Genomic DNA, 18,481 nt, shown 5'->3' with positions numbered 1-18,481 from the left:
GAAGATAAATGTTCGGCACTGAGCTACTGCTCAGTTGCTACGAGTTAATCCTCGTTTTGCTTCAAGTAAATGAAACGCTCTAATCTGTAAGACGCCCATAAGATTCGGTTGACGGTGGCTGTTTCGTGTTAATCGGTCTCAATTTTCTAATTTAATTATTGTGCTCGATTTAATGACATGGCGATCTGGTCCAAAAAAAAAAAGTGACTCCTTTTTTTGCTTTGATATAAGATTTTTATTTTTACGTATGAAATATGGCGAAGAAGTAGTGACCTCTCTTTTATCGATGTAATCATATTAGGGGAACGCAGTAAATGGCTTCTGCAATATCATTGAACTATTCGTATCCCTCGATTAATCAAGTTCCCCTAGGTCAGTGGTTCACAATTCTTGAAGCGTTTATCGATTAAAAAATAGTTCTAAATCTTCTTCGATTTTCTCCAAAGAATTTTCAAATTGAATATTTAAGACAACATTTAATGAATTCAAATTGAAACGCCTTATTTTATCACGTAAACGATAATTAGGAAAGAGAAAGAATTCGTATTCTATATAGAATATATATTCCATGCAAAGTGTTCCAACAATTTTTAAACCTTTACAAATTTTCCATAACATACTAAAGGAATGTCAGTAATTTGTCATCTCAGTATGCCAATTTCCTTAAATTATGCCAATTGCCAATGTATGCCAATTTGTATAAAATTTAAATCTACCTTTTATTGGTAATCTAAAAATCATTACTTTCTTCAATAATATAGGAAATAATACCTTACAAATTGCTCAAGAAATACGCAAAATGCGTCGAAGGTAACCTAGCCAAAAAGATAATAAATAAATAAATAAAAAAGAAATAAATGAATTTAATAGTAAACATGTGGGTACTTGTTGAAATTTGCACCATTTGACGCGAGCAAACCGTTCGAAAGGAAAACACGTTCAGCCGCCAAAGCTGTGGAATTGAGATCACTTAATTCCGTTTGAATCCATCCATTCTCGTTTAATGGCCTATTTGTTTTCAATATCATATCATTTCCAAACATATCGTTCCCGAAAGGCGAAACAAAATGGCAAAACAAATGTGAATACATATCACGAGCGAAGCAGAAGTGCGAAGGTTCTTCGGAACGATAATAATAAAATTGCATGGGAACTATGGATGGAATACAAGGCAAAGGTGTAAATGGTATTATAAGCTTTGAAACGACCGTATGGAACGAGAAAAAATTGATCAAAAAATTGAGTTAAGCCCTTTGAAGCTAGGAACAACACGCTTTGATGTTTTGTTTAAAAGAGAGAGTTACGCAAAAATTGTATAGGTATTCCCTGAAGGTAAATCAGATTTTGTTGCCGAATAAATAAACGAGATTTCAAGTTTCTTTCGAATATTACAAATTTAAAGGTTTTGGTGGCATTTTATCATTAGTTCTATGATAATACAACTTTTTCATGAATTCTTTTATTATAAAAATATTACTTCTAAAATCCCCGCTTTAAGGGACCAAATCACATGGCTAAAATTTTTAATCTTTTTGATAGATAGTCGCTGTTGATACTTAACCGAGTATGGTCATATAGTCGGTTAAATAAAATTTCCATCCTTTCAAATATATATTATATTCGTCAGTGGTAAATGTTATCTGTGTTGGCATAGTGAATAAATATATTGACGTTCCGTGTTTTAATCAGCAGAATCGTAATCAATACGTGTTTTCTATGTGTATAGAGTGTTAAAAACTTACTTGTTATAGCCGTGGGAGATGGTGATCTGTTAGAAAAAATGGATTACAAAATTGATCTGGAGTATAATTTTCAAGGACAACAGTTTTTATTGCGTCATAAAGTTCTCATGACGAGGAAACAGAAGTGTTATAGTCCTTACACGGATATAACATGTTCTTTTGGAAAAAGCTGTTTAAAATTTCATTAACCTTTACTCTGTATTTATTATGTTGTTGAAAGTATGTTTCAAATAACAGTTAATATAAGCATCAAAATAAATAAACAACAATTAATTAGATAATATCGTAATAATATAATATAATGGGTGTAATAATAAATAATAAAGCTTAGAAAATGTGCTCTTGATGAAGCCGGTGAAAATTATCCTTTGTTCCGTAGTATATATAGGGTAAAACGAATGGTAGACCGCAGCATAGTGGTTTCCAACGATCCACACTTGTTCTAATTCCTCACTCAACGTCTTTCGTCTACGTCCATTGACGTAGAAAAAAGTAAGTTATTGTAATATCGGAATATATTAAAGGTGTAATTTTGTCCGATTAATTATAATTTATTAATAATGGATTGAAAATACAGATATTAGTTAGACAGAGAAACGATGTTTGATTAACAGGAAAACTAAATGCAACGCTCGTATTTACATCAAATAACTTGACAACTATTTGGTAACTCTCTCTCTCTCTCTCACTAGCAACTCTAACACTCGACAACACTCGCAACTCAATTCTAACGACTCTATGCTTCGACGTCTCGATCAACTCTGAACCTCGCCAATGCATTCCTGCTCGGTCCTGCACACACACACACACACACACACACACACACACACACACACACACACACACACACACACACACACACACACTTTTCGGCTCACATACTCTGGCCTCTCGATTGCCACTCCTTGAAATATGAAACCGTACTTCTGTTTTGACGCTGCTTATCTTTTCTCGCGTCACTGTTACTAGGCGCTCTTGGATGTAAACAAAGCACAAAAAGACGGCGTACACGGTGTTTTCTAATTTCAGCCGATCTCCAATCAAAGCTATTCTACGATATTACATTATCGTATAATAATAAGCTTTTAATCGTTTAATAATAACTCGTCAAGTAGAAATTCCACACGAAGTATTGTGAAGAATAATACTGGAAGAAGATCTATGTTCTTACGAGATTGGCTGTGTACAACAACTTTGTTGGATAGATTGTATCGTTTGACGAAAATTTTATTGTTGAAAGTTAAGAAAGTTGGAAAGAAAACCCACGCTGTCTCGAAGATATCTTGTTTTTCAGATGCTGTAAATTGACAAATAACTAGATATTAGTATTGACATTATTTGATGTCATATCTGACTTTAAAGTATAAATAAAATCAATCTAGGAATTAATGAAATTTCAAACATTTTTTCTAAGAAAACAGAAGTTTTGTTCCTCCTAATGAGTATCACATGATGCAATAGAAAAATAATTTGACATTGAAAATCGTGTCAAGATCAATTTCGAAGCTATAAAATCGTCTTAAAAAAACGCCGTGATAAAAAATTTTTTGACACCTTGTACAAAGGTGTATATCAACGTAAGTGTACCTGTATGTCTATATTCGAGATTATTTATCTATTCAAGATAGCAAAGTCAAATACTATATAGAGGATTTAATTAATGTGTATATCAACGTATGTATCACTATATATAATACAATAATATTCTCGATATACGTACGCGCGTGATAGAAGGTCGTTCGGGGAAAAATGTTCATGACACCGATATAAAAATACCATATAGAGGATTTAATTAACGTGTATATCTACGTATATATCTGTAATATCGTGATATAATATATTTACAAGAAATGGATGATAAGAAATTAGTAATAATTCACAAAAAAGGATATCGTAGTAGAAATATTATAAAAAAACATTTTCTGTTTTAGTGTAGAGTTACTCCTTCTTACAGACAGTGTCGTACAAATCTGTACGTCTCTGAGAAAATGTAGGTATCTGAGCCCTTACTTCCTCAACAACTTTTAGATCTGATAGAAAAAAGAAACATACGAAGTAATAAGTAATGCTTACTAATAAATTCAACAAATACAGAGGAAGATGGCTAAATCGATAAATTAACGAGACTAAAAATTAATTACATCATGGATCTCTCGCTTTTAATTTTAAGCTGTAAATTACCGATATCGGTGACTTTTTTTTTTATTTATTTGTTGAAATTTTTTTTTTTTTTTTTTTTTTTTTTTTTTTTGATATCGGTGACTGCCATATTCTCTTGAATTTCCAAATCGTAAAGAATCTTTCCCCAGGGATTGGTCAACTGTGTATGTCCCCATGCGACGTAACTTGCTTAAGGAACACGAGCCGGTGATATGCAGGCAACGTATAATTGATTATCATTCGCTCTGAAACGCTGAAGTAATGACCAGTGCAGTGGTCCAGTGGTCATATTGAATGCCGCTGGATATATCAGCATTTGGCAACCTAACCCAGAGAAGCAGGAAATATGAAGCCACCGAATACCAATTAACTTCGTAGTTGCACGGTTCACATTCCATCATTTCTGAATATGCGAGGACAGTCCTCTTATTGTGCTTTTAATTCTTTTATTTGTTTCATTTTCAGCAAATATACTGGTTTTTTAAATTAAGCTTCTTTTTATACAGAGTTACAGATTATATTAATTTTATATAGAATATATTTAAGAAAGATATTTAATTTTTTGCTAGTTAAGTATTGGTCGATTAAGTTACTGTACCTTTGTTCCGATAAATGCGTGCCATTTCCTCGAATCTAATATCATAGCAAATGCCAATACCTATTTTGCAGCCCTTCACATCGAACGTCGTTAGGGAGTTACCAGGACTGAGTGAATCACTCTCTCGAAAAGTAATCTTATTAGGAATGTCGATGTCGAATAGATGTACCTAATAACATAAAAATGTGGTCGCTAATTCTATTGCTGCAACTTTTGTAATTTAATATCAAAGTTACCAACTCCTAAACTTTAATTATTTTTTATTTAATAACTGACAGCGTTTTTATCACTTTCTTTTATTAAAAAATCTTATCATTTAATAATGTTTAAAAAGGAGAAAAAATAAGTAGAATAATATTTTAAGTATGTGAAAAATGTATACAACAACAAACACATTACAACAAAAATGGGCGTTTCCCGTATCATAACGTATTTTATAAACCGTAAATTATAGAATTGGTTATAGTATACGTATGTACATATGTATATTCCTAAATTATTCCTAGATAGAGTCACTTTCTTCACCCCAATATTTTCAAATTCAAAGCCATAAAGGAATATATTACTTACCTTTCGGTGTTTTGCTATCAAAGTTCCATCGGGACCCCAAATAGTACAGGTATTGTACAATTTAGCGCCCTCTATTTCAGGCATCGTACCACCAACTACATAGATGTTGTTTTCTTTAGCTGCGTTCGATGAAGCAACGCTCGTTTCACCATCAGGAATACTCTCGGCGTATTTTGGAAAGTACTCTGCATTGCAATATTTCAATTAATGAAAAATAACTGTCTTTTGTTCCAACCATAAATTAAATTGAAATGTTTGTCAGTTTTTTATTTTTTAAATTATTAAAATAACTAAGTTTTATATTTCGACTTAATTAAATATGCAATTACTTAGCTAATAGTATATATAATAAATTGTTTCTACAGGTTCAAAATGAAAAATGAATATTTAGAAATATTTAATTACGACAATGCTATTTGTGTTAGCATCAGTGGCTTGTTACTCAACGACTTTGCTAGTACTTTTTGAAACATAAAGTTAGTTTTCAATTAACACTTATACTAGAGACGGAATTATAAATGCAAAATAATTGATAATACTAATTTATAAGTACCTAATTATTAGTATCTTAAAAAATATATTTATACAAAAATCACGATAATCATGAAAATGGGGAAATCCTATATTCTCGAATCAATTCACAATTTATTTTGTATATTAATTAGATTCCGCGCTCATCAGTACGTACTCACTCGTACGTACTCGAGAAAATGTATCGGCAATTCCTCGTACGACCAGAGGATCGGAAATATCAAAGGATATTATGGCGCAGCGCGAGTGGAGAAACAGAAACATATGAGCTTAACACCGTAATACTCTTATCATAGAAATAGAAGCAGTCCTCAATTCCCGCCCGCTAACTCCTATCTCCACCGATCCAAATGATCTCCTAGCTCTCACTCCCGGACATTTCCTCATTGGCGATTCATTAATGTGCTTACGTGATCGAGATTTCAGAGACATTCCATCGAACCGACTCTCCAAATGGCAGCATATCCAACAGCTTAAACAACATTTTTGGAACCGCTGGCATAAGGAGTATTTGAACGAGCTAACCAACCGCAATAAATGGAGCAAGGGTGGACACAGCATCCAAAAGGGCACAATCGTCATCCGCAGAGAGGACAACGTTCCCTCCATGCATTGGCCTCTGGGCCGAGTTATCAAGGTTCAACCAGGCGCCGATGGTGTCATCCGGACAGCTACAGTTCAGGCGGCAAAGAGCATTTTGGATCGGGGCGTCAAAAGGCTTGTCCCACTGCCAATTCAACCCGATCTCGAGAAACCCGAACAACTAGCCACCGAGACGAAATAAGATGGGAACTTCAACCACACCTCGCTAGTTTGATCGGTACCCTCTCAACGGGGGGAGAATGTTACGCCATGCGGCTTACAATAGGTCATATTCTTAACTATCGATCGCGGCACTATAATGTCGCAGACGGATCGTCGCGTCTGCCTGGCAAACAAACATTGTAGTGGCAAGCGCATGGTCCATTAAGCAGGGCGACTTCCAGAAACGTCGACTCGTGGCCCGTATTTTACCTCGCAGTAAAAGAATGTGGCGTGATCCGAACGTAGTGGGTGTCGCCTTCCAGAAAAAACGAAAAAAATCGAAAGGCGTTCAGAACTTTTCGAGAAGTCGAACCGTCAACACATGTGGTATGTCGCGCATTACTTATCAACCAAAACGCAGTTACATTTTTTTTGTTCCATTTATATCTTTCTAGTTAATAAGTTGTTGAAATAAACATTAATTTATTTGTGTTAATTCTGTGGAATTTCATTGAACTACCCTTATTATCATAATCGAAATAAGGGGATCGATCAGTTCGTGGCGTCGATTATTTAATCGTAACGGGAACTTACAACTCTCGTTGACGTGCTATCTCGCGATCGCGTCTCTCCGCGAACGGTCGAAACAAAATGATTCACCAAAAACTGTCCTGAATTCCTAAGAATTTATTTACCGCAAAACTGACAAAGTGTTTATTTAAAAAATGAGGTTGAAGGTAGTCCTTTTCTTTCATTTCATTCATTTTCATTTTCTTTCTTAAGTATGGCTAACACAATATCTAATCAATTAAAATTTTATATTTTCACGTGAAAAGTTTCTTTAGATAATTATTATCAACATGATGACTAACTCTTACGGATTAATACGTGTCTGTAGGGCAATCCGGTGGACTTGATCGGCTTTTTACTTCGAAAGTTGAGTAATCGGTGTCGCTTTCTTACGCATCTTTGAACTGTATAAATGTTTTAAAATTGTTTGATCCAGAATGTACCACACCGGACAATCAAGAAGGCAGGTGCCTTGACTACAGAAAATGTAAACCTCTGCAAGAAATATGGCAGATACAGTACCGTACAGCCACCGATTTTTATAGACGATCAGTGTGCAGATACCAGGTCAATGTTACGATCGTTTGCTGTCCGAACGATCCAAACAAAGAGAAGAGAGAAATTTTAATAAAAACTGTGTATAAGTATAAGGCTTTGCGACCACCATACTGTGGTTTTAGCAACGTCTCTCATACCAGGGTGGTCGATGGTAAACCAGCTGAACTTGGTACGTTTTATGTCTTTCTTTCCGATTAATAATAAGCCATTTACTGCAAAGCATGAACTTTAAAGGCATTAAACAGCACATCAATGTACATTTCAATTAGACTAAATAATAATGCTATGATTTTATCGGTAGTAACTTTACTTATTAACTTGAATTATTTCTTTCTTTTACTTCATGTTAGGAAGAGTATCTTTTTGCTTGAAATAAAAAATTGATATAGGAGTAATAATATGGATAGAGATCAAAAACTGTTAGGGCAGAAATTACACGTTTGAACTTTATAGTTCAGTATAGTTCAAATAGAAATTATATAGAATTATTTAATAATTTGTATTCCACTGGAATAAAAATTTAATTTCTGTCTTTATCAAATCTCTATTTCAGAGTATTTGTACGTATGTACTTATCGTCTGCTGTATGATCGAATATCGAATAGGTAATAATCGTTGTTACCCGTTATGTGACAAAAAATTACGTATATTCACAACTATGACTATTGCATTTTAGGCGCTTGGCCATGGATCGCTGCATTAGGTTTTCGTAATCCCCGAAACCCAGACAAACCACTATGGAAGTGCGGAGGTTCCCTGATATCGGCTAGGCATGTTTTGACCGCAGCACATTGTGCACATATGGATGGAATAGAAAACATACACAATCATAATATTGCCATTCTTAGATTGGTGGAGGAGGTGCCATTTTCGAGTAAGTCCTCAAATATATATATATGCTATTGAGTATTACTGAAGTATCATATCCTGAAATTTCTTACTGTACACATATATTGTGTCATAAAGCGTGTACAATTCTTTCTCATACTTTTGGTCATTCGTTTCCTGCATTTTCATTTATTTTTTTATTTTTCAGGGTACGTATATCCCATTTGTACGAAAGAGCAACTTCGTCGGCTATAACCCCCTTGTTGCTGGATGGGGAGCGTTAAGATATAGTAAGTGATATCAATTTTATAATAAAATTAAACAGTTCCAGTCTTAAATATCTTTCTCATTTTCTTCGTAGGACGACCACGACCTAATGCATTAATGGAAGTACAAATGCCAGTGATTAAGAACGCCGAATGCAAAATAGCTTATTCCAAATTTCCTAATGCACCTGATATCACTGATGGTATAATATGCGCCGAACATGCTCAGGGTGGAGAGGATTCTTGTACGATAATTAAGTTACAGAGTTACTACAAACTATACGGTATCTGAAGACACGTCCATTCGAATTAACATCAAATCGACGTCTTAAACATTAAAAATAATAGATAAACACAATTTAATAGTTTTGCCCACTTCTCACACCTCGTTATGGTATTTAATCTAATTTCCTTCTAATCTTAGTTTTGCTCAAAATACATATAACATGTACGTTATAAATTGGAGTATTTCAATACACAAATCAATAGAAGATTATTACTGTATATAAGTATAATTTCAATGCAATTCGATCGATATATTTCAGTATCTTTGATTAAAAATTTAACGATCCTTTCAGGCTGACCGTGGCGGACCACTGCTGATACAACATGAATTAACCTCGTATTTAATAGGTATTGTGTCTTATGCTTATAAGTGCGGCACAGCTGGGTATCCCAGCGTTTACACTAGGGTCATATCGTACCTTGACTTCATTCTCCAAGCGATGCAATAATATGATATTACTGTTCCATAAATATCATTGTGTAAAAAACGTAAAGTTGGATTTTCTTATTGTGGAGATAAGAAACAGCTCAAATTTACATTGTTTTGTACGTTACAAATTATAGGCTTAAAATGTACGAAATGTAACTTTGAAACGACACTAATTTTTTACGCACGATAAACCTCCACGACTTAGGTATGTAAAGATGATAAACGTATATTAATTCTATTAATTTGGTAATAATAAACCAACTTTCTGAGAAGTTCTGTAAATTTCGTTTCTGTTGTATCAAGAGAATAATGGAATATTCCACTTAGATCGTATACTTCTTGTATGTACGTACAAAATTTTCCGGCTAATCTAAAACACTTCATAAGATAGAGAGCTTCTGGAAATTCGGACACAGAGAGTGCATAAAATACAAGATAAGTCTCGTGTCTTTCAAAATTATTTTTTATTCGCTAAAAACGTCCTGTGTACTCATGCAATCACATGCAACCTCGAAACTTCACTTATTTTTTATCACTTTCCAATTCAATACACAGTTTCTGCATTTTTGACTATATGTAAGAGAAATTTCCATTCAGCCAAAGGTGTACTTACGGATTATAGATTCCTATACGACTCTCAGTAAAAATTTATCCGCACTCCAGATAGTTAAAACTTCTGTCGACCGTATTGATCCATCTGCACTCTTCGTATGACGTCAATATCTGTTCAGTGCTGCTGCGCAGGTTTCGTTTGTGACCGTTACGCGAGTAATGGCGCTTTGCAATGGTGATTTGCAGGAAAACAGTGCAGGATGCTGTGATTCGTTTCTTGTGGTCGGAGGTTATGTTTGATGCCTATATTTATCAAAGATTTAATGCACATTATGGAGAAAGTGTTTTGTCACGAAGTGTGTTTGAATGGGCACAAAAGTTCAAAGAAGATCGCACAAGTGTTATGAAAAAACAGCTGGACGCCCGTCCACATCCACGATGACAACATTGAACGTGCTCATGAACTTATGCTCTATGGAATAGACGAGTGACACTGGATAATGTGGCAAATCATTTGCAAATCAGCCACGGCTCTGCTTATGCAATAGTGCACGACAGATTTGGGTTTTAAAAAGTTTGTGCGAGATGGATGCCGAAAAAGCTGATGAAAAGGTGAAGACGACGATGCATTCGTGGTTCGCAGCTCAGCCCAAAACATTTTTTAATGAGAAAATACGAAGGTCCTTCGGCAAATGGACAAAGTGTATACAGAAATCGAGTGATTATGTCAAAAAATGATGTATGTCTTTTTTGACAATTGCTTAAAATAAATTTTACACCGACAGAGCGGGTAACTTTTTACTCACCCTCGTAAGACACTTAAATTTCCAATCTATTATGATGAATAAAAGAGCTTATACTATTAAATCTAATTGTATTTTGTTGCATGAGAGTACACGTGTATGTGATGTACATTACCTTTATATCCCCTTGAACGCTTCAATATTGCGCATATATACCATATTTTGTACAGCTTCTATAAAATTTCGTATGTTTGTTTAGGCTGTTAATCTAGAGGCTGGAGTACAAAGAAGTGGCACAATGATGTGGGCTGATGACATTTATAATTATCAAGGAATCACCCCTACATTCGCTCATGTATATATCGTTGACTATAATGTATTTAACATATATCATTGTTAGAATATTAATAATTAATTTTTAATTCTATCAGAATTTTAATGAAACTGTCCCTTGGGAAGGAAGAACTGATACCTTGATATCACGGTTTGTACATCCTATATATACGACAAATTTTAGAACATTATATAACGAAGAACCAGATCGTCGTGGCCATGTGATGTGAATAAAAGGACTTGAATTTGATGATATTTTTATAATGTTAGATAACATAACTAAGTATCTTCACAGTAAGATAGGATGCCATGGTTTACATGATCTTAATGTTGTTCACTTGAGTGATGATATTATAAGGAAAAGTGTAATATCACAGGTAGGATGATTCATAATTTAGAACTACTAACTCATGTATGTATTAAAAATTAAAGAAATATATTAAATTTTATAGGATATTTATGTTTAGTAACCAGTAATTCAGAGATTGGTATTCATGGTTACTATAACGAGGCTGTAGAAACGCACCCTTTCTTCTTTGCAAATGGTCCTGTATTTATGTCTAAGCCGAAACTGGAACCTCTGAATAATTTAGATTTATTCTTGGTATTTTCTAAAATACTTATCTACAGTATACCATAAGGAATGATACCGTATCGCACCTAATCAAGTGCCTTAAGAAACATCAACAGGATATCACAGTAATCCCTTATCGATTGATATGTAAGTAAAAGTTATGTGTCATTGTTATACACAGTTATGTGTTAGTGTTATACACAGTTATTTATCATTTTCTATTAATTCAGTTGTAGCCACTACAATATCTATGACACTGGTAGTAATTATAAGAACAATAACGATGTTCTATAAGAGGAAATGATGATTAGGAACAAAAACTTACAGGTAAGTCAAAGTATATGTTATTTGCCGTTTGAAAAGAAAGTTACTAACTTGGAATTTTTTGATAAATAATAATTGTGCAAAATATATTGGATTTCAAATTTGTCAAAAATTGAAATTTAAGAAGCATTGTAATAATATAACATTAATATTTTGATTTTTCAGGAGATATCATGCGGTGGATGGATAATATGTAAAAAATATTAAGCAGTATATGAATTTTCATATTGCGTAGAGATAACAAAATGAATTTTAAAAAATGTCGACATGGTAATAAGAAATAGCATCATGACAAAGAATATATAAAGACAGTTTCATTTTTTATAAATAAAAATTTGTTGTTCCAGATTTTGAAATATAGTGAAACGTTTAATTAGTATCTTAATATCTTTAAATAATTATTATTTTAGAATCAATTGTAATTATATCATACGTACTTTTGAATTCGTGCAAGAACATATGTAATTTTGAAGTAGTTATTATTAGGAAATTGTTAGACGCGAACAGTATGCAAAAAGTTAGTATGCAGTGTAATAATTATCAATCAAAACACAAGAATTAAATTCTTGAGGAAAAAATTTCCGGAATTTCTTATTTACATGATTATAAAGAAATCCATAATAAAAAGGAGCTGCTTTCTAATACTTCTCTTCCTTGTAATGCCTATGTTAATAATAACGAGGTTCGACTTTTTGTTTTTAGAGGGATACTGGAAAATTTGAAAGTACAGTACCATTGGGAAGAAAATCACGATATTGAAAACGATATTTGCAAGTAAATTTCCAAAAAATCTGTTTTCAAATTTTCGCTTTCTATTTCACATTAAAAGAAAGGGAGGGCTGCCTTCTTTTTTTGCAAGACAAAACAAACATTCTGAATCTCGTATCAATGAATGATGTCAATAAGTTATTTTTCTTTTCAGATTGAACAATATTCCAGATTTATTCATAATTTCATACTACGCGAAGAATAGACTTTCATAGGTATATAAAGGAAATATTAAGTATAGGAAAACTCTTTTTCGTTGTAGGTGACATATGCTTCACGGTTGAACACATGTATTTTTGAACACATATAAATGAAGAAGTACTCTTATGGAGAAAAAGAATTGATACCTTCGATTGACATTAGATAATGTATATAAACTTATGAACAATCACTATCAGTTTGTATTTTAGGTGCACACGCAGATTTGTTGGAGTTCTTATAAAATGTACTTCCTGTACGAACGTTTTATTCTTCCAAATTTTACGATACTATGTCTCATATAATAACTATATGGATTAAACGTAATATAAATGATCCGAAAATAGACTCGAACGACATTAATTGTCTTTTTATTTATACCAATATGGAAAATACAAGTAAAGCTGGAGCAATAGTATGCAAGAATGGACTATTTATTATTTTAAACCAAATCATAGCATATTCAGAATGCACAGTATTATCATGAAATGTAAATGAATCAGTTGTAAACGAACGATTTTACTGTAAAATCATTGCCTCCTTTTTTTCATCTGAAATATAGCAGCAATGAGTACATTCTTTTAATATATAATAAAACGAGATATCTTTATAAAGTTACATATGTCATCACTGGTAACTGTTATCTCGTATGACACCAAATATACCGTTAGTATGGAATGATATTTTTATGAAGATATACTTTAATGATAGATTTTATGAATGAAACGTTATATAAGAAAAATTATCTCTTGTTATTCTATGAAGTGTAGTAGCTAATGAAGATTAATTTTACGAAGTATTGGAGCAAAAGAGAATTAAAAAATTGAAAAGATCTAAATAAGATTGTTCGTGTGGCTTAATTATCTCAATTCTGGTACACCACTTGTTACATTCTAACTAATTAGCGCTAAACAATAACTTGCAAATATTAAAGATATTAACACCTTAATATTAACACCTAAAGGTTTTTATAATATTTTTATAATATTTGATTATTGTATATCTAGTCATTGATTGATAAAATTTCTTGTATAAGCATAGATCGAGGTTGACGTCATACGCAGATTGCATATCATTGACAGGTATCGTTTTAATTTATTTTATGGCTAGAATCGTTTGAATATTATACGAATAATTATTTCCATTCGAACGATTAATAAATCACGTACCTATAAAAGATATATTATGAAAAAGACGTGACGAAACAAAAAAATATTGGAAATTCCGTTGTCATTAGATCAATTATTTTTGCAATGATTTTTATTTCCATGTAATTACATATGAAATGGGTAATTCATTAACATCTCCTCGAATCGAATATAATTCGTTACACTTCACAACGATTCAAATAATGGACGGGAAATATATAATAAGTTTCCTGTTCTTGCGTTAAAATAGTACTGTACAAATCAGATGATACAGGAAATACCCAAAAAACCCAATTACATCCATATTGCATGACAGCACACTTGCAATGGATTTTTGTGATTTCAATGTCACAGACAATGACACAACTAATCAGAACACGTTCGAGGCTATAGACATTGAAATTACCGCGTGTTTAATACGTTTAAAGCATAAATCTAAATTTCACGCGATTATTTCTTTGTACATTGTGAAACTCTTAAATTATCTTAATCGAATAAATAATCTTAATGTAATAAAACATCTTGAAATAGACCTAGATATCTGAAACAGAAACTCGAAGGATAAGAAATCCTAAAAGGTACTAATCCTAAAATAACAAACTCCTAAATAATAAACAAGTGATAAAACCTGTTATAAATAATAAACCTTACCTGGAATAATCAAATCCTAACTAATCGAAAATAAAATAAGGCAAGCAATTCTTAATCTTTCAAGTAATTTTTCCGAAAACACAGAAAGATAGAGAAATTAAAAAGACGCAGCACAAATTGCAGCACAATGAAAGTTTCAGAGCGATGAATACGATCGTATTAAACTAAATAATTTTCAAAAGTGAAATTACACTGAAACGTATATCGATGATATTTGTCATTTCTACGATCTGTTTCGCTTGATCGTGCTTCTTTTCTGATGTAAATTCAATTTATAATACGAACTAAGTTTCCTTTATTATTATTAGTCCTGCGTCTTTTTAATTCGTCACTTCTTTTATTTCAGAACAATGACGGGCTCCAAGATGCTGTTCGGATGTTTGGCGTTAATTGCTTTTCTGCATCCATTAGTTCACGTTTGTACTTCGAGTAGTACAGCTCAAGGTTTGTACTTCGAGTTGTCTTTTTCCATGCACTTCAAATTCCAATACGATCTGGTCACGTGGCCTTCGTACAATTTCGAAATTTTACCTGTTTGGTAATCGTCAATGAAAAAAGAAGTTATGCGTGACCTCAACACATTGAAACAATTTTTATGATTTTTTATTTGCCGGTTGGTCAGCAAGTTAATGGAAAAATTTCACTTAACTATTCGCGTTAATCTCTTCGGTTTAACTTTTGGGAAATGCTTCGTTAGCTTCGGGAATATTCCAACGATTCGTTTTACGTACAAAATAAGCATGATAAATATTACATCACGGTAATGTAATATCGGAATATATTAAAGGTGTAATTTTGTTCGATTAATTATAATTTATTAATAATGGATTGAAAATACAGATATTAGTTAGACAGAGAAACGATGTTTGATTAACAGGAAAACTAAATGCAACGCTCGTATTTACAACAAATAACTTGACAACTATTTGGTAACTCTCTCTCTCTCTCTCTCTCTCTCTCTCTCTCTCTCACTAGCAACTCTAACACTCGACAACACTCGCAACTCAATTCTAACGACTCTATGCTTCGACGTCTCGATCAACTCTGATTCTCGCAACACGCACACTTTTCGATTCGCCTTGAATAGCGAAACCGTCCTTCTTCTAACGTTGTCTATTGTTTCCCTCATACCTATGTAAGAACTACCAACTACGTGCCTTTAGTCACGTAGGCACTCTTAAATGTAAACGAACCACAGAAACACGACGTACACGGTTTTTCTATTTTCAGCCGATCTCCAATCAAAGCTATTCTACGATATTACAATCGGCCTTTCCTGACAATCACATCTGCCCTCAGATGTGCTCATCAGCGCCGCTCGCACTTACATCACTATCGACAGCATTCCACCATTTCATGTGATCGGCTGCCGTGGAAGTTGTACGTGGCCCTTCGTGCTCCCCCTCTCGCTGCACTATGTATCGGTCATTTCGCAGGACTTTTATCACCTTTGACTCTCTCGAAACGTCTTAATAACGAATTATGGTGAAATCGAACCATGCGCGTATAGCAAAAAGCAATCGTTTCTAGCCGTTCACTTTGAACACCGCGAAGGTTAATTTGGCAACTACATATATATCCATGTATTGTGTTTCTAACGATTGCCAAATGCTATTTTCATGCATATAGTGATGCCATCCTTATGTTACGAAGGATTAGCATCAGAAAAATTTTCGGCTTATTACGCATATTGGAAATGTAACGTAAGATTCATCTTTTTTTTTCAGCAAATATGCAGAGATACGCACAGGTGCGTTTGAGTATTAGAGCACCTACTGGTTACATTTATTGGAACGCTCTAGCGGATTTTACGCTGTAAAACATACGACGTGAATGAAAGTTCGGATTTATAATAAAATAAGCAGAAGATACAATCGGAAAAAGGATCTCAGCAAGACGATAGTATTAGGACAGCGTTAGGAAACGGTAGGCCAAGAAAAGCCGGTCGAAAGATGATTCGTAGAACTAAAGGAAAGTGTTGAGATATTGATCCGTTTCATAGCACCGATGCGAGCGAAAAGCGAACTAAAAATTGCGCGTTTAAGCACTAAAATGTCTATATACTATCACGAAACTACGAAATATTACTAATCTTCTATTTACAACGAAGCTCGTAAGTCTCGTGACCAATTTACACGAAAAAAGATCGAGTTAGAGACACGATAACGCGTTAATGAAACTTCTAATCTCTAAATCTCTAGAGAGAAATCCTTAAAAGCTGTAGATCCTTAATAAACAATTTACCGATTACGACGATAAGTCCCCTGATGCTCGTAACCAATTTTACACAGAAAACGGATCACCAAAGTTGCAAGACTTTTGAGTTGGAGGGAATGACGCGTTAACGAGAGCGTCGCGACGTATAATGTTTACAAAGTTTGCGTGGAAATTAACACGATCAGGAATAAGCTGGATCGTTGTCACCGTTTACGATCGTGTTTCCGAGATGAAAGAAACAGCTACTATTATGCAATCGATCGTTTCGAACTAGTAAACGGTGTAGCGAAATAAAACTCGGTGTAAGTCTTAACATACGTTCACTAGCAGGAACGTGTTTTATTGAAACTTTTACGACTCGCTACCGGCTGCTCCAGCCGTTGCATTATTTGAATAACATCGAAGGTTGTTGACCTAGCAACCGAACGAAGGTGCGATCCAATTGGATGTGGATGTAATTACACCTTGAAATACCTTTCGTCATCGAGCATTTCCAATTCCCCGCCGAGTGTCCTCCATTTTTGCGCTTAGTCTTTACGCTCGATATCGTCGCGATTTGCAAGCACTCGCTAGCAACAGAATGTGCGATCGTCGTCGCGCGTCGCCGTTTCGACAGAATTAACGTCGTTGGAATCTCACAACGATTGAGAAACCGCATATTTACTTCGCGCGAAAACCACGATGAACGAGTTATGTCTCGTTCGGGCTAATTTCTTTGAAGTAGTCAATGTGTCGATTTTTAATTTATGCTTCAAATATGTAATATCGGATAATAAGGATAGAAATTTTTTTCCGATTACTTCCAATTTATTAATATTAAATTGAATATACAAATATAAATTGAACAGAGAACGATATTTATTTAACGGAAACTAAATGCAATACTCGTATCTATATCAAATAACTTTACAGTTATTTGATCACTCTCGTCACAACGAATCTAACACACACACTCTCTCTCTCTAACAACTCTATCAATTCTCACGACTATTCTTCGACGACTCGAAACCTCTAACGACTCTACTCTTCGACGACTCAATTAGCTCTGATCTTCGCCAATACACTCCTGCTCGGTCGTGCTCGCTCTTGCTCTCGTCCTCTCTCTCTCTCTCACACACACACACACACACTTTTCGGCTCACATACTCTGGCCTCTCGATTGCCACTCCTTGAAATGTGGAACCGTACTTCTGTTTTGACGCTGCTTATCTTTTCTCGCGTCACTGTTACTAGGCGCTCTTGGATGTAAACAAACCACGAAAGACGACGTACACGGTGTTTTCTAATTTCAGCCGATCTCCAATCAAAGCTATTCTACGATATTACAAATATTAAGAATCGAAGATCCAGTGTGGAGAATTTGAAGGGTTGACTCTGAGATTTGAGAGTAATTTCAGAGAATAGAAGCTTAATTCCTGCGATTACTTCCTTCACATACTTCCCCTTTTCGGATCTTGACACTACGCAAGTCTCTTTCGGTCGTGCCGTACACCTCGCTGCAATATGTCCAAATCCGCTGCACTCGAACACCTAACACTTTCTCCCCTCTCCGGACACTTAACACTTAGATGATCCTCACTACCGCAAATGAAGCATCTTCTTTTCTTCATTGCATCTACAGATTGACTGGGCTTCCCGTTCTTCTGGGTTTTAGCCGGCTTCACAATCGACTTTGCTCTGCGACTCTTCTG

The 18,481-nt window shown here is 34.2% G+C and overlaps 2 long non-coding RNA genes across 10 annotated transcripts; one reads left to right on the top strand and one right to left on the bottom strand.

Annotated features, from left to right (window-relative positions):
• Positions 1–211: 211 nt before the first annotated feature.
• Positions 212–10,028, bottom strand: LOC126877771 (uncharacterized). Of its 3 annotated transcripts, none has more exons than XR_007695323.1 (5): positions 9,896–10,028; positions 5,071–5,255; positions 4,501–4,669; positions 2,579–4,226; positions 212–2,534 (listed from the first exon to the last, which is right to left on the bottom strand). It is a non-coding gene; the product is annotated as an uncharacterized LOC126877771 (long non-coding RNA). The 3 variants fall into 3 exon arrangements; XR_007695321.1 differs by having other exon boundaries at positions 2,583–4,226; XR_007695322.1 differs by having other exon boundaries at positions 2,589–4,226.
• LOC126877770 (uncharacterized) lies at positions 6,718–12,855 on the top strand. Of its 7 annotated transcripts, none has more exons than XR_007695320.1 (8): positions 6,718–6,732; positions 8,150–8,591; positions 8,663–9,200; positions 10,837–10,932; positions 11,009–11,287; positions 11,363–11,811; positions 11,974–12,490; positions 12,731–12,855. It is a non-coding gene; the product is annotated as an uncharacterized LOC126877770 (long non-coding RNA). The 7 variants fall into 7 exon arrangements; XR_007695315.1 differs by having other exon boundaries at positions 11,974–12,582; XR_007695317.1 differs by lacking the exon at positions 12,731–12,855 and having other exon boundaries at positions 8,150–8,347; positions 8,510–8,591; positions 11,974–12,511.
• The last annotated feature ends 5,626 nt before the right edge of the window (positions 12,856–18,481 follow it).

This window comes from Bombus huntii, unplaced genomic scaffold (assembly GCF_024542735.1).
Source record: "Bombus huntii isolate Logan2020A unplaced genomic scaffold, iyBomHunt1.1 ctg00000238.1, whole genome shotgun sequence".
Lineage (NCBI taxonomy): Eukaryota > Metazoa > Arthropoda > Insecta > Hymenoptera > Apidae > Bombus > Bombus huntii.
Note: the sequence above shows the minus strand (reverse complement) of the source record. Positions and strands in the feature narration are given on the sequence as shown.